The sequence below is a fragment of the Pristis pectinata genome, chromosome 2 (assembly GCF_009764475.1).
Source record: "Pristis pectinata isolate sPriPec2 chromosome 2, sPriPec2.1.pri, whole genome shotgun sequence".
NCBI lineage: Eukaryota > Metazoa > Chordata > Chondrichthyes > Rhinopristiformes > Pristidae > Pristis > Pristis pectinata.
The window spans coordinates 67,998,690-68,024,441 of NC_067406.1; the positions used below are offsets into that span (position 1 = coordinate 67,998,690).

Consider the following 25,752-nt stretch of genomic DNA (forward strand, 5'->3'; position numbering starts at 1 on the left):
AAACTCCACTGTATTGAGATTTGGTCTCAATGATTTTCCTCACACCATCTCTATAACTCCAATTCATTTAGTTGCTCGAACCACCCGGTTTAGGTGGAAGGATTCTTTAAAATCCACATTCAAAACTTATCTGGAGTTTCTTAGAGTGGAGGTGGGGGTGAAAGGGGGGATGGTGGTTACACAGTCTTTACAAATATGGGAATAGTGTGTGAACTTTATAAAACAATGCTAAAGTTAATTCATTTCAAGACCGCATTTATATCATTGGCTCTTCCTTATTCTCTAAGATTCCGATTCACTTCCTCTTTCCCGGGATCGGTTTTAATCTAACGCATTTTTTTTGTGGTTTTGTTTCCTGTCTTTTATTTAATATATATTCAGTAATCTGTGATTTGTCTCCAAAGAAACACCGTCACCGAGGCAGCGGCGGGAATCTGTCACCGGTGAGTTTGGTCGCAGGTACAGATCTTAAACCTTATTTTAACCGACTTATATTTAGAACTGTTCCAGTACCAAGTCGAGAGTTCAACAGCATGGTTGAGTTTAGAACTAACGTTGATCCCATCGATAGATTTTTCACTAGAAGCTAAATTTGATTTTCGTTGGGCCAGTGATGAATTATTGATACGTGTAAATATTAAAGAGTGTCGTAGTCAAACATCATTTCGTAATCAATGTGTACTCCATAACAAATACAGAAACTTGCGAATTCATCTTTGTTTGTCATAAAGGATTTTCTTTTTTATACGACTCACTATTCTTATTGTGTACGTAATGAACTTGTCAAATGTACGTTAAAAACGAAGCATAATATTGCAGTAGCTTTTCCGCTCATTGTTTTGTCATTCAAATAAATGGATCATGAAGGTCGGTAATTGATGGGTATTGGTGACACATTTGTTATCTCCATGGCGCAGTTAATCGATCGTAAACTTTACTTCTTATGAGAACAGTACTATTAATTATTTATATTATTGTGTTTATCCTGAATAAAATCAAAAGCTTTAGAAATAACACATAAATGCGATTCATTCAAGGGAGAGTTAACAGGTTTGCGAGAGGGAATGGATTACAGAGAAACAGGTGGGGGAATGGGATTGAAAATCAAAATAAACTGCAGATTCTGGAAAGTTGAAACAAACAGAAAATACTGGAAGTAGCAGGTGAGACAGCAGTTGTGGAAAGAGAAGCAAAATTAACGTTTCAGGTCAGAGATCCCTTTGTGAGAGGGAATAGGATTGGTGTCATTGAAGTGAGAGTCCAACGACTCTAAGGGCTGAACGGCAGACGGTTTGATCATATTGCATTGCATAACTTTACTAATGATAAGATATGGCACAGAGAGAACGATAATGTAAGATGGAAGCTGGATCCATTTGCACATGATTTTAAAACACAAATCATAGAAACAATTTTACCCAAAGTAGAATGTGCTGGTGATTATTTCAGGGTAAGATTGCATCCATTGAGACACGATCTGGGCACGTAAGAATGTAAGAACATAAGACACAGGAATAGTAGGTCATCAGGCCCTTGAGCCTGCTCCAACATTCATTTAAGAACATGGCTTATCCAATCTGGACCTCAATACCACTTTCCTGCTCTACTCTCCATGCCCCTTGACTCTCTTGTAATTCAAATGGTTGTCAGCCTCTGCCTTTTATATATTCAATGACTCCCCACCCCACAGCAATCTAGGGTAGAGAATTCCAAAGAGTTTTGAGAGAAGAAATTCCCTTTCAGCTCCATTTTAAATGGTGACTCTCATTCTGAAGCTATGCCTTCTAGTTCTATAGTAGTGGGTGGCACAATGTTAGCATTGTTGCCACCTGGTGATTTGGGTTTGATCCTGACCTTTGTGTGTTGTCTTTGTGGAGTTTACATGTTCTCCTGTGACCACATGGGTTTCTTCCACTTTCTCCCACATCCTATTTATGTGAGATGGTAGGTTAATTTGCTACTGTAAATAACACCTTAATACAAGTTAGTGGCAAGAGGAGTCAAAGAGGAGTTGATGAGTATGTGAGACAGAAAATAAAAATATACATACAACAGGAAAATAAGTAGAGGGGGAATAAGATTGTTGGGATTGTTTGGTTGAGCGACATGGACCCCAGGGGCTGAGTGACCCCCTCCTATGCTGTAGTAAGTAAGTAATAAATACCTTAATACCCTCAGTAGGGAAACAGCCTCTCAACATGCACCCGATCAGTCATCCTCAGAGTCTCACGTGTTTTCAATAAGATCACCTCTCAATTTTTTTAAACTTCAATGGGTATAGGCCCAGTCTCCATAACCTTTTTTTTCATAAATGATCCCTTCATCCCAGGGATCTAGTGAATCTTCTCTGCAAGTACCTCCTTTCTTAAATATGAAAACCAAAAACAGACACAGCACTCCAGGTGCAATCACATCAGTGCCATGTAACATTGCATCAAAACTTCCCTACTTTACACTGCATACTCCACATATTAAAGGCCAATATGACATTAATTTTCCTAATTACTTGCTGTACTTGCATGGTATCATTCTGTGTTTCATGTAGTAGGACCTCTAGATTCAATATTTTGTAGTCCCATTCCATTTAAATAATAAGTTGCATTTTCATTCTTCCTTCCCAAGTGGATACCTCACATTTTCCCACATTGTATTCCATTTGCTTAATTCTTGCCCACTCGCCTAACCTATCAGTATCCCTTTGCAAGCTCTTTGTGTCCTCATCACAGCTTGCGAACCCATCTACCTTTATATCATCAGCAAATATGGCTACAGAACCATAGAACCATAGAAAAATACAGCACAATACAGGCCCCACCATGTTGTGCCAACCTTCTAACCACACCTAAGACTATCTAACCCCTTTCTCCCACATATCCCTCTATCTTAAATTCCTCCATATGCCTATCGAACAATCTCTTGAACTTGACCAACGTATCAGCCTCCACCACCACCCCAGGCAGTGCATTCCATGCACCAACCACTCTCTGGGTGAAAAACCTTCCTCTGACATCTCCCTTGAACTTCCCACCCACTACCTTAAAGCCATGCCCTCTTGTATTGAGCATTGGCACCCTGAGAAAGAGGTGCTGGCTGTCCACTCTATCTATTCCTCTTAATATTTTGTATACCTCTATCATGTCTCCCTTCATCCTCCTCTCCAATGAGTAAAGCCCTAGCTCCTTTAGTCTCTCCTCATAATCCATACTCTCTAATCCAGGCAGCATCCTGGTAAATCTCCTCTGCACCCTCTCCAATGCCTCCACATCCTTCCTATAATGAGGTGACCAGAACTGGACACAGTACTATAAGTGTGGTCTAACCAGAGTTTTGTAAAGCTGCATCATTACTTTGTGGCTCTTAAACTCGATCCCACAACTTATGAAAGCTAACATCCCATAAGCTTTCTTAACTACCCTATCCACCTGTGAGGCAACTTTCAGTGATCTGTGGATATGAACCCCCAGATCCCTCTGCTCCTCCACACTGCCCAAAATCCTGCCATTAACCTTGTACTCCACCTTGGAGTTAGTCCTTCCAAAGTGTACCACCTCACACTTCTCCAGATTGAACTCCATCTGCCACTTGTCAGCCCAGCTCTGCATCCTATCAATATCCCTCTGTAAGCTTCGACAGCCCTCCACACTATCCACAACACCACCGATCTTTGTGTCGTCAGCAAACTTGCTAACCCACCCTTCCACCCCTTCATCTAAGTCATTAATAAATATCACAAAAAGTAGCGGTCCCAGAACCGATCGCTGCGGGACACCACTAGTCACAGCCCTCCAATCCGAATGCACTCCCTCCACCACAACCCTCTGCTTTCTACAGGCAAGCCAATTCTGAATCCACACAGCCAAGTCCCCCTGGATCCCTTGGAAGCCAGGTATCCCCTGGATACCTTCTAAAGAAACCTACCATGTGGAACCTTGTCAAACGCCTTACTAAAATCCATGAAGACCACGTCTACTACACTACCCTCATCAGTCTTCCTGGTCACCTCCTCAAAGAACCCTACTAGGCTTGTGAGGCAAGATCTTCCCTTCACAAAGCCATGCTGGCTGTCCCTAATTAGTCCATGTTTCTCTAAATGCTCATAGATCCTATCTCTTAGAATCCTCGCTAACAGCTTACCCACCACAGACGTAAGGCTCACTGATCTGTAATTCCCTGGACTATCCCTACTACCTTTTTTGAATAAGGGGACAACATTTGCCACCCTCCAATCCTCTGGTACCATTCCCGTGGACAACGAGGACTTAAAGATCCTAGCCAATGGTTCAGCAATCTCCTCCCTCGCCTCACACAGCAGCCTGAGGAATATTCCGTCAGGCCCCAGGGACTTATCTGTCCTAATATTTTCTAACAGCTCCAACACATCCTCTCTCTTGATATCTACATGCTCTAGAACATTACCCTCACCAACACTGTCCTCAGTGTCATCAAGACCCCTCTCCTTGGTGAATACTGAAGAGAAGTATTCATTGAGAACCTCACCCACTTCCACAGCTTCCAGGCACATCTTCCCACCTTTGTCTTTAATCAGACCTACCTTTACTCTAGCCATCCTGCTGCTCTTCATGTACGAGAAAAAAGCCTTGGAATTCTCCTTAACTCTACTTGCCAAAGCCTTTTCATGTCCCCTTCTTGCGCTCCTCAGCCCCGTCTTAAGTTCCTTCCTTGCTACTCTATATTCCTCACGAGCCCTATCTGATCCTTGCTGCTGACACCTTATGTATGCTGCCTTCTTCTTCCTAACTAGTTGTTCCACCTCTCTTGTCACCCATGGTTCCTTCACCCTGCCATTCCTTCTCTGCCTCACTGGGACAAATTTATCCCTAACATCCTGCAAGAGATCCCTGAACATCGACCACATCTCCATAGCACATTTCCCTTCAAAAACGTCATCCCAATTTACACTCTCAAGTTCTCGCCTTATAGCCTCATAATTCGCCTTTCCCCAATTAAATATCTTCCCGTCCTCTTTGCCCGGTACATGACAATGCTAAAGGTTATAGAGCAGTGGTCACTGTCCCCCAAATGGTCACCCACCAAGAGATCTGTCACCTGATCCAGTTCATTACTTAAAACTAGATCTAATATGGCATTCCCTCTAGTCGGCCTGTCAACATACTGTGACAGGAATCCGTCCCGGACACACTTAACAAACTCTGCCCCGTCTAAACCTTTGGCACTAAGCAAGTGCCAATCAATATTTGGGAAGTTGAAGTCTCCCATGATAATAACCCCGTTATTTTTGCATCTTTCAAAAATCTGCCTCCCAATCTGCTCCTCAGCATCCCTGCTGCTACCAGGGGGCCTATAGAATACTCCCAATAGAGTAACTACTCCTTTCTTGTTCCTAACTTCCACCCATATTGACTCTAGAGGAGATCCTTCTACATTATCCACCCTTTCTGCAGCAGTAATAGTGTCCCTGATCAGTATCGCCACCGCTCCTCCTCTTCTCCCCCCCTCCCTATCCCTTTTAAAACACTGAAAACCAGGAATATTCAATATCCATTCCTGCCCTGGTGTCAGCCATGTCTCTGTAATAGCCACAATACTGTAGTCCCATGTACTTATCCAAGTTCTCAGTTCATCACCCTTATTCCTGATACTTCTTGCATTTTAAATGCACTTTAGCCCATCCACCTTTCTACTTTTATATCCTGTACCCTGCTTCTCCTTCCTCAAAGCCTCTCTACCTGTTAGATCTGACTTTTCCCCATCCCCTTCTTCCTCTGACCTACCCCTCTGGTTCCCATCCCCCTCACAAACTAGTTTAAACCCTCCCGAACCACCTGGCTGCAAAGATATTGGCCCCCCTTGGGTTTGGGTGTAACCTGTCCTCTCTGTACAGATCCCACCTTCCCTAGAAGAGATCCCAATGATCAAAAAATCTAAAACCTTCCCTCCTGCACCGACTTCTCAGCCACGCATTTATTTGCCATCTCCTCCTATTCCTACCTTCACTATCGTGTGGCACTGGCAGCAATCCTGAGATTGCTACCCTTGAGGTCCTGTTCTTCAGCCTTCTGCCTAGCTCCCTAAACTCACTTTTTAGGACCTCGTCCCTCTTCCTACCTATGTCGTTGGTACCAACATGAACCACGACTTCTGGCTATTCTCCCTTCCGCTTAAGAATTCTGTGGACCCGATCAGAGACATCTCGGACCCTGGCACCTGGGAGGCAACATACCAACCGGAATTCATGCTCACTGCCACAGAACCTCCTGTCTGTTTCCCTGACTATCAAGTCCCCTATCGCTACTGCCTTCGTCTTCTCCTCCCTTCCCTTCTGAGCAGCAGGACCAGTCCCAGTGCCAGAGACCTGGCTACTGCTGCTTGATCCCTGCAGGTCATCCCCCTCAACAGCTTCCAAAGCTCAGTCCTTTCATTCATCTGATCCACGTGGCACCCCACTAGTTACTGATCACCATTCCCAAAATGACCGATTTAACCCAATCCTCTGTTTTCTGTTAGTTAACTATTCCCCTATCCATGACATTATATTACCTCTAACACCCCCCCCCCCCATATGCTTTTCTTTTGTGCAGTAACCTTGTGTGTGGCACTTTATGGAAATCCAAATATAAAGCATCCATTGGTACTCTTTTATCCATCCCATTTGTTAGATTCTCAAAGGACTCTTGCAAACTTGTCAAATACAATTTGTCTTTCATAAAACTATGTTGATCCTTCTATGCATGATTTACCTTTGAGTGGTTGATGTTTTTTCAGCAGTCAGTCATGTACCTAATGATGTTGCAGTTGACAAGCACACACATCCACCCTTACTGGAGCTTTTGGGTGCAACCTCTGACCTTTGCTGAACATTTCACAGAACAATTTGGGGCATATCACTGAGGGATTTATAATGAAACATTAATTAAAGGGTTTGTCGTATAGATGTCTTGCATACAGCATCTGCTGGCCTCAGTTTTCAATGCTTGGAATATAGGAGACTTCATCAGCAGAACTTCCTTCACTTTTGTTGCCTTATTGTACAAATCACATCTGAGCTGCATGTTGTGATTATTCATCTCTTGATCATTCCATATCGTGCCTTGGCATTAGGCCACTAACAGCATGTAACTCAGATGGGTACCTAGACAGATAGAAGATCACCATGTACTTCACTGTATTTTCTCTCTCCATCATTGCAGCCTTTTATGCAACTGGTCTGTGGCCATTATAGGAAGTGTTGCTTAAGGTGTTGCATTTTCCAGTGACCAGTGTGGTGATGATGTGACATTTGTAAGGTCCACATGCATCTCCCAATGGAAACCACATGATTTTCTGTGTAAACTGCCATCGCAACATTTTTGGTGTGTTTTTACCCAATTTCACACATTTTTGCAGGGGATCCAATTGGGTAATAGTGCTACATGCAACGCCTGTTTAGCACATTAAAAAAAAGTTGACTCTAGTTTCTAGGTCTAGGAATTTCAAATTGCACCACAGAATAATGGGATGATAATGAGTTCAGCTCACCATTACCAAATAGTCAAAGGTCTTGGATGATTTCTAACCGTGAACCTGAAGCTTGAAACAAATAACTATGAAAATAATTATTGTATATTAAATATCAGTGCACTATCCATGTTGAATGCTGAGAATTTTCAATCTGAAATGTAAAATGTTACAATTATAAGAAAAAGTTATTCCTAGACGTTGTCCATGAACTCGCTGGAGTGGCTTCATTTCATCATGAGTCCATTTTGTTCATTGGATAAGAATTTACCTCCATATACCGTCAATGCGTAAGACATTAGAACTTGTGAGAAAGTGAACACGTCAATGCTTCTATAGCCACTAATCTGAAATGTAAAGTGTTGCTTTGACTGGGATGAAATAAGGACAAGCAACAATAACGGTAATACTAGGTCAGGCACCAGGTATGGTGTATGATTATTGAATACTATCCTTAAGGTGATTCTTTCCTTTTGCAGAAATTCTTAGAATAGTATGCACGTTCTGATCTGAACAGATTTGCCACAGCTTATTGTGTTGGCAGTGGCTTTAATTACTGAGAAAATACTGAATTGAAAAATTGACCTGACATTGTTCAGACGTTTAAAAACAAAGTCATCTGAAGCTAAGGATACTACAGGCTTATCACCTAAATACTACTAAGCAAGTCTAGAAGAAAGCCATGTCAGATCCATAATGGAAATAGCAATGGAAAGATGCATGAATGTGAGGTTTATTTTTACACCTCATTCAGTAAATATTTAAAACAATTGTGCAATCCTTTAACTAATTGCAGTATGACAGACTTTGGAAAATGTCTCACAACTGCCTCATTATGGTTTCTCTCCAACATCACCATTGACTCCTGGAAATTTCTGACCTATGCCTGCTGAAAGTGGAGAAAGAGCATTCAGAATGATATTTATAACCTCAATCCCATGCATTGGAAGCATCCATAAGTACGGAAAAGAATGACAGAAGGTGCATCCTGCGTTGTCTGTGAAAGAATCTGTGGCTCCCACATTGGCTTTATCAGTCACCAAAGAACCCATAACGTTGGAGTGGAACCAAGTCAACCTCAATTCCAAGGAATTGTCTAGGAAGAAGAAGATGGTTTCTTTGCTACTCCTCTGTGGAAAAGTGTAGTTAGAGTCTTCAGACCAGCTAAGACCTCAGAAAAATCCATTGTTCCAGAGTTTATTAGGAATGGAAGACTGAACGCTGAAGTAAAAACAGAAAATTCTGGAAGCTCTTCGCAGGTCAGGCAGCATCTATGGAGGAGAAAACAGTTACCATTTCAGGTCAATGCCCTTTCAACAGAACTGAGAAAAGTTGGAAAAGGTGAGAAGGGGAGGAGAGAACAAAAGGGAAAGTCTGTGATAGGGTGGAAGGCTAGTGATTAAAATGGAATGAGAATACAAAGAGATAAAGGTGGAAACGCGAAAAATAAAGAAAATAAAACTACAGGAAATGTAAAAAGAAGCAGAATCATTATCCAAAATTACTTTAAAAATATTGAAAATCCAAAATAAAAGCAGGAAAGGCTCAAACTCATATATTTTAATTTCCAAAATTATCAAAGTCAATCGGGTCCAAAAGGCTATAATGTGCCCAGTTGGAAGATGAGATGCTGTTCTAGCAGATTACATTCAGCTTCATTAGCACAATGTAGGAGGCTATAGACAGAGAGGTCAGAGTGAGAGTGAGATTTAAAATAAAAGTGACAGGGAAAGGAAAGGTTATCCCGAATTGAACTGTTTCATAAAAAAAGTCAAAGTCAGTTTATTGTCATATGCATAAGTGCATGTATTCACAGGTGCAATGAAAAACTTATTTGCAGCAACATCACAGGCAAATAGCATCATAACTCAAAAATCATCCTATCTACACAGTATAATTAGTGAATCTAGTATATAAAATTAAAAGAAAAACAAGTAAATTGGTGTTTCATTTGAGAAGAATATTTGGGACCCTGGATAGTCACAAGGGAGGAGGTGGAAGTGCAAGGGTTGCATTTCTGCAACTCCTTTGGAAGGTGCCTTGGGAACAGGAGAGAAATTAGTCGAGATGGAGAAGTGAACCAATGTGTTCCAGAAGGAAGAGTTGCATTGGAATACTAAAAGGGAAAGGGAAGCTGTATTGGGTGGTAAATGAACATTCCAAAAAATGGTTTTCACGTTGATTAGTTTCACTTTCCTCAAATTAGTATAACACTGGATATCATGATTACCAGGTGATCCTTGCTCTTTTTTTTCTCTGGTCCAGGAAATTTGAGATATTTATTGGTAAATGTCCAAAGGAAATGCTAATATTTCTTAGTAAACAGACGTGCTTAGTTAAGAGAAATAGACTTTGATATGTTGTTTTGAATGGTGCAGGCAATTTTACTGACTGTCAGTTATAACATATTTAATTTATGATCTGTTTACTACAATTCTAAGAAGAACAAGTGGTCAAAAGGATATAGAATATAATAAGGATGAATCTAAAGTTTGGATATGTATGCCTTCTCATTAGCTTTGATACTTTGTTTTTAATGCTCCACAAAAGTCACAAGCTACTTCAATATTTACAAAGTGAATTATTTTGTTAAAGAACACTGTGTCCTGGACAGTGAGTAAAGATATGCTTTTTGAATGGCTAGCTGGCTTCCAAAAAAATTGTGGCTGGTTTCAAGATTGTGCTTGGATAAAAAAATATGTAATTCCATATAAAGATAACAAGGGAGAACAATGTGACATAATTTCAGAAGTCAATCACCTTGCTGTGCATTTTAAGAACTTTATTTTTATTAAAGAAACTTTAAGCATTCTGAGTCAAAGCAAATGAAGAAAGAGTTAACCAATTTGGAAAACCATTATCAATTTAAGTGGTATTTATTGGCATTTAGATAGCATTCTTAAGGAGTGGTGACATCAGATATCAATAAAAAAAACTTTTGCCCGGGGTTTGAGGGGGTTGGGGGGTGTGGGGGGGTGTGGGGTGGTGTAACTGTAATTCACACATAGGTCACTACTTCCAGGAATACATATTTTTCATTTTACTGTCAAGTACTATGAAGATCATAAGCTGCAACCTTTGATCCACTTTCTGTCATTAAATAATTATCATATTCTCAGAATCCAACAGGGAAATAAAACCTATGTTAAGGTAAATCGTGATCAGAAGTGCCCAGTCCAGATTTCCAATGGGTGGGACTGGAACTGGAAACAGGCACAAAACTGGTTCAAATGGGTACAATTCTGGCATGCATGTCAATTTGGAAAGTTTATATACAAAAAGAACAAATCTCCATTTCACATAAACACTTGGCAGCTGTTTGTGTACTTACTTTTGTATCATTTGTTGGGGAGCAGCATGGAACAGCTCCATTGAATACAGAGGAGTATATCTTTCAGAGGCCCTGAAACAGATCCAAACCTTGGGGAAGCATTTTATTAATTGGGGATACTATAAATCCAAGTTGTACCATGTGTTCTCAAGGTTATGTGACTCCATATCAGCATTCTGACTGGTCTAAGGTCCTTTGTTTCTTTTGGACAACTCCCAATAACAAGCAGCAACCGAACTCAATCAGATCAAACATTATGGATCAATAAATGTTTTTATCAGTACAGATTTTAAAAAAAATTGCTAAGCAGCAGCTTTGAATGAAGTCTGTAGCATAATTTAAAAACTGTGATAAAGATACTTTTTCCAGGTTTTTGTGGGTTATTTGGCAAAATATAACGTTTCTCTCAATCTCAAAACATTGCAAAAGACTTCACAGCCAATTATGGAGCCTTGTGGAAAGTGTCAATTTCTACCCAGTGAGATCCCACCAACAGCAAATGAGGTAATGACCAAATAATATGATTTAATAATGTTGTTTCAGGGATAATTGTTGGCCAGATCTTCCCTGCTCTTCTTTGCTATGGTTCTTTTATCTCATGTAAAAGATAGTACCCCTGTTAGTGCAGGACACTTTCAGCACTCTACTGGAATGTAAACCTAAACTTATGTTCTCATAGGTTTTCAAGTGGGATTTGAAACCAACTCTTCAGACACAGAGCCAGAAGTGCTCTCACCAAGCACACTGATGCAAAAAATTCTCTTAGATGTACAGTATAATTTAGTTTTGTATAGGTAGTTGTTTCATTTTCTAATATTTTACTATATTGTAAATGCCTTGGAACACAATATGTATTCAAACTACAATGTTGTTTTGTAAATGAAAACAATTTAGTTTGACTTCATTCACCCCATAAACTGTCATATTAGGTCTTAGTAAAACACAACTGTGTTAAAAATTGCTGATTGCTGATTCTGCATTGCTCTAAACTGAATCTTTTTTGGTTTATAAATCCTTATTTCTCGATATAATAGAGATGCTGCTTAAATATTGCTGTTATAATCTTGATATCAGCTTCATTAGTTATTCTGTTCTTTTAACTAAAAAATCTTTAATGAAAATAAATATTTGACATCACATTCATTAGGACTAAAGTTAATATATGATTTAACATGTCAAAGTCTAAGTTGAGTTTATTGTCATACACACAAGTACATGTATGCAGAGGTGCAATGAAAAACTTGCAGCAGCATCACAGGCACATAGCATCAGATACTCAACATTCACAAGAAAAACATAAATTAAACATAAGTTATACAGAATTTTTACAAGAAAGAACACAATTAGGCCAAAAAGTCAATTTTAGTGCAAAGTGGTCAAGGTGCTACTATACTGAGGTAGTGTTTAGGGTTGTGCAGATTGGTTCACAAACAAAATGATTAAAGGGCAGTAGCTGTTCTTGAACCTGGTGGTGTGGAATTTCAGGCTTTTGTACCTCCTGCCCAATGGTAGCTCCAAGAAGATTGCATTGCCCAGAAGGTGCTGATCTTTGATGATAGATGTTGCCTTCTTGAGGCAGCGCCTTCTGTAGATACCACCGATGGTGGGGAAGGATGTGCAGTGATATATTGGGCTGAGTCCACTACTCTCTGCAGCTTCTTGCGTTCCTGTGCATTCAAATTGCATTACCAGACCATGATGCAAAGAGTCAGGATACTTTCAACAATACCTGTAGAAGTTTGTTAGAGTGCTTGGTGACATGCCAAACCTCCTTAACTAAGAAAGTAAAGATACTGGCACTCCTTCCAATGTGCTGGGCTCAGGACAGGTCATCCGATATGTTAACACTCAGGAATTTAAAACTGCTGACCCTCTCCACCGCCGATCCCCCAATGCAGACGGGTGCATATTTGGCCTCCTTCTCCTTTCTGAAGTCAACAATCAGCTCTTTATTTTTACTGACGTTGAGCGAAAGGTTGATTTTGTAGCACCACTTAACCAGGTGTCCTAACTCACCCCTGTATGCTGATTCATCACTTCCTGTGATTCGTCTAACAACAATGGTGTCGTCAGCGAATTTGTATATGGCATTGGAGCTGTGCTTAGCCAAACAATCATGTGTATAGGGAGTAGAGCAGGGGGCTAAGCATGCAGCCTTGAGGTGCATCTGTGTGGATGATCAATGAAGAGGAGATGTTGTTATCAGTGCTCATTGATTGAGGTCTGCCAATGAGGAAGTCAAGGTTCCAGTTGCAGAGGGAGATACAGAGGCCCAGGTCTTGAAGTTTGTTGATGAGTTTGGAGGGGATGATTGTGTTGTACACCGAGTTGTAGTCAATGAACAGCAGTCTGATGTATGTGTTCCTGTTGTCCAGATGTTCTAGAGCAGAGTGAATAGCAAGAGAGATCGCACCTGCTGTTGATCTGTTCTGGTGGTAGGCAAATTGAAGTGGATCCAGATCATCCCTGAGGCAGGTGTTGATTTGAGCCATAACCAACCTCTCAAAGCACTTCATTACAGCTGACATAAGTGCTACTGGATGGTAGTCATTGAGGCAGGTCACCACGCTTTTCTTGGGCACCTGTACAGTAGATGCCTTTATGAAGCAGTTGAGAACCTCAGACCACAGAAGCAAAAGGTTGCTACAGGATCCTAAGAATTTCTACTTGTACCATACGTTTAGTGCCCTGTCATTGTAATTTTTATAACAAAAAGATTGCAGAGATCAATTTTTTACTTGTCACTTTTTATCATTCACTGAGAGACTCTGCATATCATTCACTCTGTGAATTAGTGCATTCTTTTTCTGGAAATACATTTAGGTTCAGCTTGATTTAAACTTTTTTTTCTCCACTTACCTACACTCAAAGGCAGCCAGTGTTAAACAGTAAAGGGTTAATTTGACTTATATTCCCTGTATTAAAAAGGAACCTCCTTTTATTTAGCACTTTCCACATCCTCAATTCTTTTTAATTTTAGTTGTTGGGTTGTTACACAGATACATCAGTTAGATTACACACAATGATATTACCCCCTCCCCTGCAAATTGTCATGAGATAAGTGACAATTTAGTCTATTGTAGTGTTGCTGAGAAAGTGATAAATGGTGGTCAGGATACCGTGAGAAATTCCCAACTCTTCCTTGAATAGTACCATGAGATCTTCCTCAGTGCTCTATAACCTAGCTAACAATTTTTGGCTTAAGTAAAACAGTGTCACCTAATCTTATAGAAAATTTATGTTTTTGTTCACATGCTATTGATTTTGCACAACCATGTGCATCCGTAGTATTGGATTTTTCACTCAACACCTTTTAAACTGATGAAAAGTAGGGGATAAGTGTTGCAAAATTAACCTGGCAGAACCTCATAATGGGCTGCTTTAAAATGATTTAGAAACTAAATTTATCTCTTGTCTCTCAGCACTTTTAATACATTGTTGAATATATGTTGGGTTGTTGAAGATCAGTAACTTCCATAGTTCACTGAATGCTGTTTCTAATGACGTTTCTTATGTAATGGGCTGCTTCTCAGTCCCTAATTATCTTGTTGTAACACATCCCTAGCATAGTACGGTTTGGATGCCTCCCTCAGATAGAATTGCTTGTTACTGTATATCCTCTACAGTGATGTACAAGTTTAGAGTTTGCTTTTTTTTCCACGTTAAGTACAGTTACCTTGAGTTGGTTTCTTCTGGTCGCTGTTGCTCGGCTAGAGTTATCAATGTGTGACAAACACATACCTATCACTAACCTTTTCCATCAGCACTTTCAAATTATTAAACTAATTTCTGCTGTAATATGGTGGATGTTTGTATGTTAAGATCCTTCCTTGCCCTGCTTACAATGACATGTTGGAAAATTTTGAACATTCTACTTGTGATTTTTGATTTGTCTTTGCAACAGGCTGCAGCATGAGATGATATGTTTATAACATTATTGACATTATTTCCCAGTAAAGTCTCCATTGTTTGTGTTGGTGAAGTTTGCCCAACTTCACTTCAAATTACTTCTTTTCTTTACCAAGTGTCAAGAAGGAAAATGGGTAATAGTGATGAAACAAACCAGACCCAGTATCCAAAAGCAGACACAGTATATCTCTGAACTGTTGATTTAATCAAGATAGTTTGGTCCCTTCATTCCCCAATAAGAATGCAAAATATCCAAAACAAAGGCAATTTATCACCAAAATCAGCAGTCAATGGACAGGGTATATTTCGTACATTTCTGGTTTGAGTAATTTCTGGACCAGGATCTGCAAAAAAATGCAAATTTCGTTATTGTAGTAAATATCACTAAATTGACATGGAGAGGTCTGTTGTTTTGAACAGAGACCTTGATATGACCCAGAAGCAGGAAGAGTAATAATTCATGAGTCATTGTGGAGTTTCTTTGAATACCAATTAGTGGCCAATAGCAGAATGACATTTACAGTAATCTGGCAAGATGTTTCTGTAGGGAGTGTCCCACGGGGAAAAACAAGAAGTTAAGTGAAAAGAAGAAATGAAAAAGGAATTTGAAAAGATACTTCAGGTGTGGGTGCCAATTATTTAGGCTGAAGGTCATCGATTGCACATTATTTCTCCAAAGCAATAAGAAACCAAAGGTCTTTTTTTCCCACTCTTTTCCCTCTCTCCATTTCTCACAACTTGCCAATTGGCTTACATAAAGTTCATTTCAAAGCAAGACTTTGGCAGATTTGTACTGTTATTCATGGAATGATATGATAGAGAAGGAGGTCATTCTGTTCATCATGCCTCTGTCGGCACTTTGCAAGAGCTGTCCAATGAGTCTTACTACCTTGCACTTTCACCATAACTATTTAGATCTTTCCTTTTCAGATATACTTGCTAACTATTGAAAATTACTATTAAGTCTGTTCCACCACTTTCAAACAATGCATTCTAAGTTAGAACATCTAGCTACTTGAAAAAATTCTGCTTATCTTATGCTCAGCTCTTTGCCAGTTACCCTAAATCACATTATTGTCCATCTTGCCAGTTGAAACATTTCTTCATTATCCATTTAATCAAAATGCTTCATGAATTTGAAAATTATTAAATATCCCCTTGATTATATCCACTCTCAGAAGATGAGATTTATCCTAGATAGGCTGGGACTTTTTTCCCTGGAACAGAGGAGGCTGAGCGGTGACAATATAGAGGTATATAAAATCATGAGGGGCATGGATAAGGTCACAGTCTTTTTCCCAGGGTAGGGGAGTCTAAAACTAGAGGGCATAGGTAATATAAGATAAGACATCTTTATTAGTCGCATGTACATCGAAAGACACAATGAAATGCATCTTTTGCATAGAGTGTTCTGGGTGCAGCCCACAAGTGTCGCCACGCTTCTGGCACCAACATAGCATGCCCACAACTTCCTAACTCGTACGTCTTTGGAATGTGGGAGGAAACCGGAGGACCCGGAGGAAACCCATGTAGACACGGGGAGAACGTACAAACTCCTTACAGACAGTGGCCGGAATTGAACCCTGGTCGCTGGCACTGTAATGCGTTACACTAACCGCTACACTACCGTGCCTGACTATACTGTGCCTGGCATAGGTTTAAGGGAAGAGGAGAAAGATTTAAAAGGAACCCAAGGGACATCTTTTTTTACACAGAGATTGGTAGGAATGAGCTGCCAGAGGAAGCTGTGGAGGCGCATACAATTACATTTAAAAAACATTTAGACAGATACAGTACATGGATAAGAAAGATTTAGAGGGTTATGGGCCAAATGCAGGCAAATGGGACTAGCTCAAGTAGGCACCTTGGGTGGCATGGATGAGTTGGACCCAAGGGCCTGTTTCCATGCTATATAACACTATGACTCTATGATTCTGTTTTCTTGTATTCAACATTTTCTCATTCTAACCCCATACTACAGGACTCCTTTGTATTTTAATATCTGTCAATTCTACTGTGACTATATTCCATGCTCTGCCTCCACATATATCATGATCATCTTAGTGAAGAAATTCTTCCTCATGTCTGTCTTAAATGAGAAACCCTTTATTTTGAATCTGTGTCCCCCAGTTCTAGACACTCCCACTTGAGGAAAAATACTCTGTGTTCAACCTGTGATCCTCCTCAGAATCTTATGCTTCCCATGAGTGTAGGCCCAAGTGAACATGTTGGCAGTCTTTGACAGTGTGCAAGGTTGAGTGTGCGGATGGGGCGGAAGAGCTTGTCAAAGCTGTCAAGGCTTCATAATAGTTTATAAATGTTTCCGATAGTCAAGGACCTACTTATCTGGGAGAGACTGAATGTTAGCAGTCACCTTTAGAACTATTAGCCACAGCCACTTGTAATTTAGACCATTTTTTAACTTGGACGTGTTTTTCACAAGAAAAGACATGGTTGAGCTGCAATATGTGCTGTTTATATGACTCTAAATCTACTAGATCATGGCAAGCTGTTTCGCCATGATGAGAACATTAGAACCAATGGATATGGCCTGTTCTTGAAAGGATGTTTATGGAAAAATAGATGTATTTATTGAGAACACTGTATTAACTAATGAATTGGAGGTAGGGCTCGTGGTAAACAGTCTATAGTTTATAGTCAATTTACTCAGAAAATATTTAACTTTAAGAGGAGGGAACATAAAAACCATGGCAGTTTCCCATAAAAGTAGGATAATTTCTCCAGAAAAATGCAGTCAGTGAAGAATAGTTACATGAAAATTATGCACGTAAAGCCGATTGCATTTGCAATCAGCAGTGAGATCACCAAAATTGATTGACGTGGAATGCCCAGTGAATTCTTCTCTGGCTGGTTACTGCATTTCACTGTAAACAGTTGTTGAATACAGTCTTTGGAAACAATGGGCCCGGTAGTAACAAAAAAATTCCAGCCACTGTCTATAAGGCGTTTGTACGTTCTCCCTGTGTCTGCATGGGTTTCCTCCGGGTGCCCCGGTTTCCTCCCACATTCCAAAGACGTACGGGTTAGGAAGTTGAGGGCATGTTATGTTGGCACCAAAAGCGTGGCAACACTTGCAGGCTGCCCCCAGAACACTTCACTCATTTCACTGTGTGCTTCGATGTACATGTGACTAATAAAGATATCTTAGAGAAAATGCAGGTGAGATTGAAATTGGTTGAACAACCCAACAAGCCCATATGTGTAGAAGCCTTGATTATTTTAATGGCAGAACCTCAATAGTGTTCTATAAGGCCACCTCCTACATAGCAGTAGGCCAGGTGGGCAGGGTCAAAGCCAATTAGATGAGGAGATCAGGAGATATGGGATCCAGGGAAACTTGGCTATGTGGATTACGAATTGGCTCGCTCATAGAAGACAGAGAGTGGTGGTAGATGGAATGTATTCTGCCTGGAGGTCAGTGACCAGTGGTGTTCCGCAGGGATCTGTTCTGGATTTTTTATAAATGACTTGGATGAGGATGTGGAAGGGTGGGTTAGTAAGTTTGCTGATGATACAAAGGTTGGTGGTTTTGTGGATAGTGCAGAAGGTTGCTGTAGATTACAACAGGGTATTGATAGAAAATAGAGCTGGGCTGAGAAGTGGCAGATGGAGTTCAACCCGGAAAAGTGTGAAGTGATACACTTCAGGAGATCGAATTTGAAGGCAGAATACAAGGTTAATGGCAGGACTCTTGAGCAATGTGGAGGAACAGAGGGATCTTAGGGTCCACATCCATAGATCCCTCAAGGTTGCTGTGCAGGTTGATAGGGTTGCTAAGAAGGTGTATGGTGTGTTGGCCTTCATTAGTTGAGGTACTGAGTTCAAGAGCCGTGAGATAATGTTGCAGCTCTATAGAACTCTGGTTAGACCACACTTGGAGTATTGTGTTTAGTTCTGGTTGCCTCATTATAGGAAGGATGTGGAAGCTTTAGAGAGGGTGCAAAGGAGATTTACCAGGATGCTGCCTGGATTGGAGAGCATGTCTTATGAGGACAGGTTGAGCAAGCTAGGGCTTTTCTCTTTGAAGAGAAGGAGGATGAGAGGTGACTTGATAGAGGTGTACAAGAGGATGATAGGCATAGATCGAGTGGACTGTCAGATACTTTTTCCCAGGACAACAATGGCTAACACAAGGAGGCATAATTTTAAGGTGATTGGAGGAAGGTATAAGGGGGATGTCAAGGGTACGTTTTTTACACAGAGAATGGTGGGTGCATGGAATGCACTGCCTGCAAAGGTTGTGGAGGCCGTTACATTAGGGACATTTAAGAGACTCTTAGATAGCCACATGAATGACAGAGAAATGGAGGGCTATGTGGGAGGGAAGTGCTAGATAGATCTTAGAGCAGGATAAAATGTCGGCACAACATTGTCAGGCAAAGGGTCTGTACTGTGCTGTTATGTTCTATGAGTGGGAGGATCACAGTGGGAAGCTCACAATCAGGAGGTCAGTAGGGAACCACCATCTAATTGGGAATGCTGAGGCCCATTATTGTAAGGGCTGGGCAAGGGGGTGGTTTAGTGTCCCATGATTGAAAGGGTTAAGGAGAAGGACAGAGACTGAGTCTGGAGAAATACTGTTAGACTTGGGGACTAGGGCGTGACTGAGATTGGGGCTTGGTGAGGCAGGCTAGAGTTTGGGGTTGGAAAAGGTCTAGAGGTTATATGTGAGAAAGACTAGATATCTGTTGTGTGGTGGTTCTTTTCGGTCTTAAGGATCAAGGACTCTGGATACGAGCTTTGCATATCAAAACCAGTTTAATCACAAAGGCAAACACGGGGACAGAATGGATGGGAACAGACGCACACTCACTTACACGCAGGAGGCCGCAAACATGCGGGGGGGGCATCGCAACTAGGATAAGATACACTCACACACACACACACACACACACACACACACACACACACACACACACACACACACACTGATACACACAAGCACAATAACAATGTACAACTTCAGGATATAATAATTCAATGCTTGACCCACACTAACATTGGCTCTAAGACTGGCCTGGAATCTGAATGAAACGCTCCCAAACCACATGGTGATGCACTCTTACCAGTGATCTCTGCAGCGTTGTCTCACTACTCCTGGGGTCATCAAAGAGGAAGTGCTAGGGGACTGCAGCCCCTATTATGGCGCTAGGAGGCTGGGTGGAGCCTCACTGTTGTGATTTAATCGAGCCAATGGTCAAGCAAGTTCAGAGACAAAAGGTACTCTCACACCTGAGGGATGGGTGGAGCCGCACCTTGATTGACAGTAGTATCACTTCCGATCAGAGGAGCAATGGTGTCCTCCGACCAGCAAGGGTCAGTGTCGTTACTGTCACGTGACAGCCATGTGGATTTCTCACAGCAATATCATGGTTGGGGAGGGAGGATTTTGAAGACTACAAGGGGGAATCTGGGAGTCAAACTAGAAATTGGTGCTTGGGTAGTTTGGGAAGTGAAGCTGGGCTTCTACTTGCTCCCAAAGGATTAACTCAAGGATCTACGTGCCAAGCCAAATGTTCCTTCTTCTTTAGGAGCAATCAATGGGTCATTACAATTTCTCAAGGAGAGTTTCTGAATGTCCTTGAGAATGTCCACCTGGCTTTGGGTGTGTGAGTGACACAACTTGCCCATTGGAGCTGACTGAGAGTGATTAGGGCCCGATTACTGGAAATGACAGCCTGGGAGATGAACAGTGATTCACTTATACTGCTAGTGGATTTTGGAGTATTTTGGCATTGGTGATAACTTTCCAGTATTTAAGGTGACTACTGTGGGTAGTCCATGTCTCAGAAGCATACAGAAGAGCAGGAGTCATTGTATCAGTAGACCATGAACTTTATGCCAGCTTAAGGTCTTGATTTTAACACTCTTTTCATCAGACAAGCAAAGGCTGTGCTAGTGCACTGCAAGTGATGGTGGATTTCACCATCGATGTCACATTTTCCAGAATCTTTATTGTCAAAGTTCAATGTTGTACACTGGGGCCAGGTTGATAGAGGACCTCGGTTTAGCGGATATTAAGAATAAGGGCCAATTTCCCATATGCTTTAATGAGCATATCAAAGAAGATTTGGAGCTTCAAGCGTTTTCTGCATACTCCAGCTCACTCTATCATGTTGGAAGCAGGTTGGAATTAGGTTTCATATTGTTTAATTTTAAATTTCCCTACTTCACCTCCACCCTGCCCTGACTATTGTAATGGTTTGAAGTTACTTTCATGCTTCTCAAAGATCCTTTGAATTTTTTTTCTTGTGTCATTACTGGATCTGATATAGACTAATTGATAAAGATAAACTGATAAGGACTCATTCTCGGCAATTTCCGCAACCTTCAAAGAGATTCCACCATCAGACACATCTTCTCTCTCATTCCACATCAGACACATCTTCTCTCTCCTCACCTTTCAGCATTTCACAGGTGACTCCCCCGTCCACCCATTCTCACCAACTACCCCCCTTACAGCACTTCCCTTTGCAACCAAAGGCGATGCAACACTTGTCCTTTCCCTCCCGCCTTTCCACCATCCTGGGTCCCATACAGTCTTTCCAGGTGAAGCAGCGATTCACTTGCATTTCTTCCAATCTAGTGTACTGCATTTGGTGTTCACAACATGGTCTTCTCTACACTGGAGAAACCAAATACAGATTGGGGTAATTGCTTTGCGAAACACCTGTGTTCAGTCTGTAGAAGCAACCCTGAGCTTCTGTTTGCCTGCTACCTTAATTCTCCATCCCACTCGCCTTCTGACCTATTGGTCTGTAGTCTCCTGTAGTGGTACATTGAGGCCCAATGCAGACTTGAGGAACAGCACCTCATCTTCCATCTGGGCACCCTGTGGTCTTCTGGTCTCAATATTGAATTTTACAGCTTCAGGTAACTTAATTTCTCTGTCTGTATTGGTGACCTATCTTTATATTGGCTCAGCTTGTCTGTTTTTAAAATTTTTTCTGTGGAAGAGAGGTCATGCCCTGCTTGACTTGCTGGGCAGGTCTTCCTACTCTGCATTTTGCAACTCCCCCAATCCTTTGTCTATGTCCTCACTCTCCAATTGCTCCCATTCACTCATTGACCAGATAACCTCGTTTACAGCTTATCCCCATGGAGACATACTCCCTCTGCCACCCTCCCTGCAGCCTAACAAGCGTCTTTTCTCTCCTTCCCAGTTCTGAAGAGGGGTCTTCAAGGTGGGAACATTAATTCTGCTTCTGTTCCCACAGATGCAACCTGACCTGCTGAGTATTTGCAGTATTCTCTGTTGTTATAAAATAGATTCATTGTTATGATAAATATTATTGTCGTTGTTATTATGAGACTACCAGGATGTTAGGAGGTGAACTTCTAATGAGCTTTGGTCACTTTCCATCTGATAATTTTCTTGTCTTATTTTGTCGACATTAGATGTGGCACTCTTCCTTAGTGGCACTTCGTTGTGTGTGGAGCTAAAACAGATGCTTTTTCACTCCTTTAGCCTTAAATTGCTTGTCTGCAAACTAGGCTGAATCAAAACAAGGAGGAGCAATGAAAAGTGATTGCACTTTACTCATGAGATAAATGCTAAAGCAAACCCTTTGAGAAGGAAACAGCTTTAATGAAGGAAGTAGTTCTTATGCATAGTGTTTTTTTTTGCTATGTGCCTACTCTCACTTCCCCAACCCCCGCCCCCATTCTCACTCCATAAATTTCTAAATATCACATGTTGAGGAACTAAGCTAATGGTATGTGCAATGAGAGGCTGAGATCTGTGACCTGGAATTAAATCAGCATTGGGAGTCCTCTGTTATATTCATATGAAAGATTGGACCATTTCATCTCCACGTTGAGTTTATGTATTCAGGGTATGTGTGGTTTCATTGTAAAGCAAACCATTATTACTACATTTGAGGCAACACACAAAATGCTGGAGGAACTCAGTGGGTCAGGCAGCATCTATATATTTCTCCATAGATGCTGCCTGATCCACTGAGTTCCTCCAGTGCTTTGTGTGTTGCTCCAGATTCCAGCATTTGCTGTCCCTTGTGTCTTCAGTACATTTGGATATTGCACAATCTACTGAAAAGTGTTTAAAAGACCTTTTCCTCTCTATATGCTTCTGCTTGTTGCAATGTACACTCATGTCTGCAGGCGATAATCAAGGATAGCTCATTTCCACTCATTGTACTAACAAGTACAACTTTGGAATACAAATACTTAATCATTGTTTTATATACTGGAGCAATTTCAGCCAGATTAACATTCTAATTCTAGACAGTCCCTTGGGCTTGAGGATGACTTGCTTCCAGTAAAGTTTTTCAAGCTCTGAGGTACCTGACAAGGTCAATGTGGGACCCACCAACAAAGCAGCTGAGTGAGTAGTTTGGGAGGTTCTGCACTTATTCTGCTGTTTTTTTGCTGAGCTTCTTTATGCTCTGATGTAGGGACTTGTGGTTCTCAGTGCTATCCTACATGCTTTGTCATCATTTCAAGTGATCACAGTTGGCAGAGATGCTACACTTTTTTCTAATAAGCTTGAAGAATATCCTTGTTTCTCTGTATTTCTGGAAATCTCTTCATGGAATTGAGAGTCTAGTTTCAGGCCTGAGAATTATATGGCCCTCACGTTAGAGCAACTGGGAATGACGGTCTGGAAGAGGATATTGACGTTGGCTTGTTTATTATGCGAGTTGATTTGGAGAAGGCAACATTAGCGGTAGCTGTCCTGTGCTTTGAAGTGCCTGCTGTAGGTAGACCATGTCATAAAAAAATAAAGAAAAGCTGTATGGCCCCCACCCCTCTACCCCCAAGCTCAACAAAATCGTGGCTGATCATCTTCCTCAAGACCATTTTCCTGTCATTTTTTCCTGTATCCTTGGGGTTTAGAGATGCTGGGATAACTGAATTATATTCAGAAACCTATCGATCTCTGGTTTGACTGCAATCTATGACCGTGCCTCCATGACTCTCTATTGGTAGAAAATTCCGAAGATTCACCACTTTCTGAGTGAAGAAATTTCTCCTTGTTTCAGTTCCAAATGACCTGCCTCTTTGACACTTAGAACTTAGCCCAGAAAAGCATCGTACCTTTATCTATCTTGCCAAGCCCTCTTAGATTTTTGTATGTCTCAGTGAGGTCACCTCAATTCCTTCTAATCTCTAGAGAAAAGAAACTGGCTCAATTCAATCTCCCATAAGTAGGCCAGAACTGCCCTGCCAGAACCAGTCTGGTGAATCTTCACCGGTTTCCCTCTATAGCAAGTACATCCTTTTAAATGTAAGGAGACCAAAACTGACAGAATTCTCTAGATATGCTCCAAGGCCTATATATTCCAGTAAGACAGGTTTATTCTTGTAATCTTCAATAAAAACCACCATACTTCCTACTTACCGTCTGCATCTTTATGTTAGCTTTCAATGTCTTATAAGGACACCCAAGTCCCTTTGAGTACCAACATTTACCAATCTCTCTCCATTTAAAAACTACACAGCATTTCCATTTTTTCAATTGGTGGATAACCTTATATTTCCCACATTGTACTACATTTGTTATTTTGTTGCCTATTCACTTAGACTGTCAATATCCCCTTGAAGCCTCTTTGCAACCTTATCATTATTTAGATTCTCATGTTCATGTCATGAGGCAAACTTGAAAATGTTATATTTGGTTCCCTTAGCCAAATTGTTGATATAAATCCAAATGCCTAATATTTCTAGTTTCTCCTCATTCACTCAACTAGATACATCCTCAAAGAACTTCAATAGACTAGTCGAACATGATTTCCCCTTTCATGAATCGATAGTGGACTCTGCCTAATCATTATTATTTTCTAAGTACCTCGAAGTAACATCCTTTACTATAGGTTCCAGCATTTTCCCAACTATGTAAATTAGGCTAACAGATCAGTAGTTCCCTCTTTTCTCACTCCTTTTCTTAAATAGTTGGGTCACATTTGCTACCTTCCAATCTGGTATTTCAGGATCTGTAACATTTGGAAGATGATAACTAGAGTATCTATTATCTTTCAAAACTCTGAGATGTGACTAATTAGGTCTTTGGGATTCAGGCTTAGTAATTTTCTCTGGTAGTCTGTTTTTAATAATACCAATTTATTTCACTTCCTGATTTACATTGGACCCTTGGCTCTCCAGTATTTCTGGGATTTATTTTTTGTGTCTTTTGTAAAGACAGGCACAGGGCACATTTTAATTCCTCTTCCATTTCCTTATTTCCCATAAAAATTATCCTATCATATCTGTTACAGACCCACATTTAGTCTCACTTCTCCGACAGTTTGTTTTTAAGTTTCTCTCTTGTTTATTCTCATACTCTGTTTTCCATTCTTTATCAACTCCTCGGACATCCTTTGGCTGAATTATAAAATTCTCCCAATCTGCAGGCATAGTGCTTTTTCCTACATCTGTATAAGCCTTTTCCTTAGATTTAATAATGTCTTTAATTTCTCCTGTCATCTATGTTTGGACCACTTTTTTGTTGTGTTTTTGTGCCTTGAAAGAATACATGGTTATTGTAAGTCCTGAACTATTTGTTTAAATGCTAACCATTGCCTGTTGCCTCAGAAGCACACAGGAGGGAAGCTTATGTTCTTTAGTAGACCATGAGCTTTGTGCTGCATATCAGTTCCTCAAACACCCTTTTCTTCAAAGAGGAAGATTCTTGCTTGCCAGACTGCAGCAGGAAATGTAAGTACAGTAAAACTCCGTTAATCTGGCAGGCTCATGATGTTGGTGGTGCTTGAGTAGATTTTCCAGACTATCAGATATTATTCACATTTTTTTTCAGATGTTATGCAGTGGAATAATAATTTTTTCAGTGAACTAGGTAAGTTTAAAGGGAGTGGGGCAAATGAGGCCCCAGTAAGTTTCAAGGTAACGTGGGAAACAGAACCGGGTAAGCTTCCAGGCAGCACAGTGAACAGATCGAAGTATAAAGAGAGTGTGGGAACTAGGGCCCCAATGAGAAGGCAGGAACCAGGTGAATGAACTGAGCCCCCAGTGAGTCAGATGACAAACCATTGGGATTT

General features: G+C 40.8%; 1 protein-coding gene across 3 annotated transcripts in view; it reads left to right on the forward strand.

Annotated features, from left to right (window-relative positions):
• The first annotated feature begins 316 nt into the window (after positions 1 to 316).
• Positions 317 to 25,752, forward strand: part of rbm47 (RNA binding motif protein 47) — a 158,299-nt gene continuing 132,863 nt past the window's right edge. The window contains exon 1 of one of the 3 annotated variants that reach the window (XM_052043143.1): positions 317 to 443. The gene's annotated coding sequence lies outside the window, so the exon portion shown is untranslated. Of the gene's footprint in view, positions 460 to 25,752 lie in introns of all 3 variants that reach the window. The other 2 variants (XM_052043169.1, XM_052043139.1) reach the window with 2 other exon arrangements.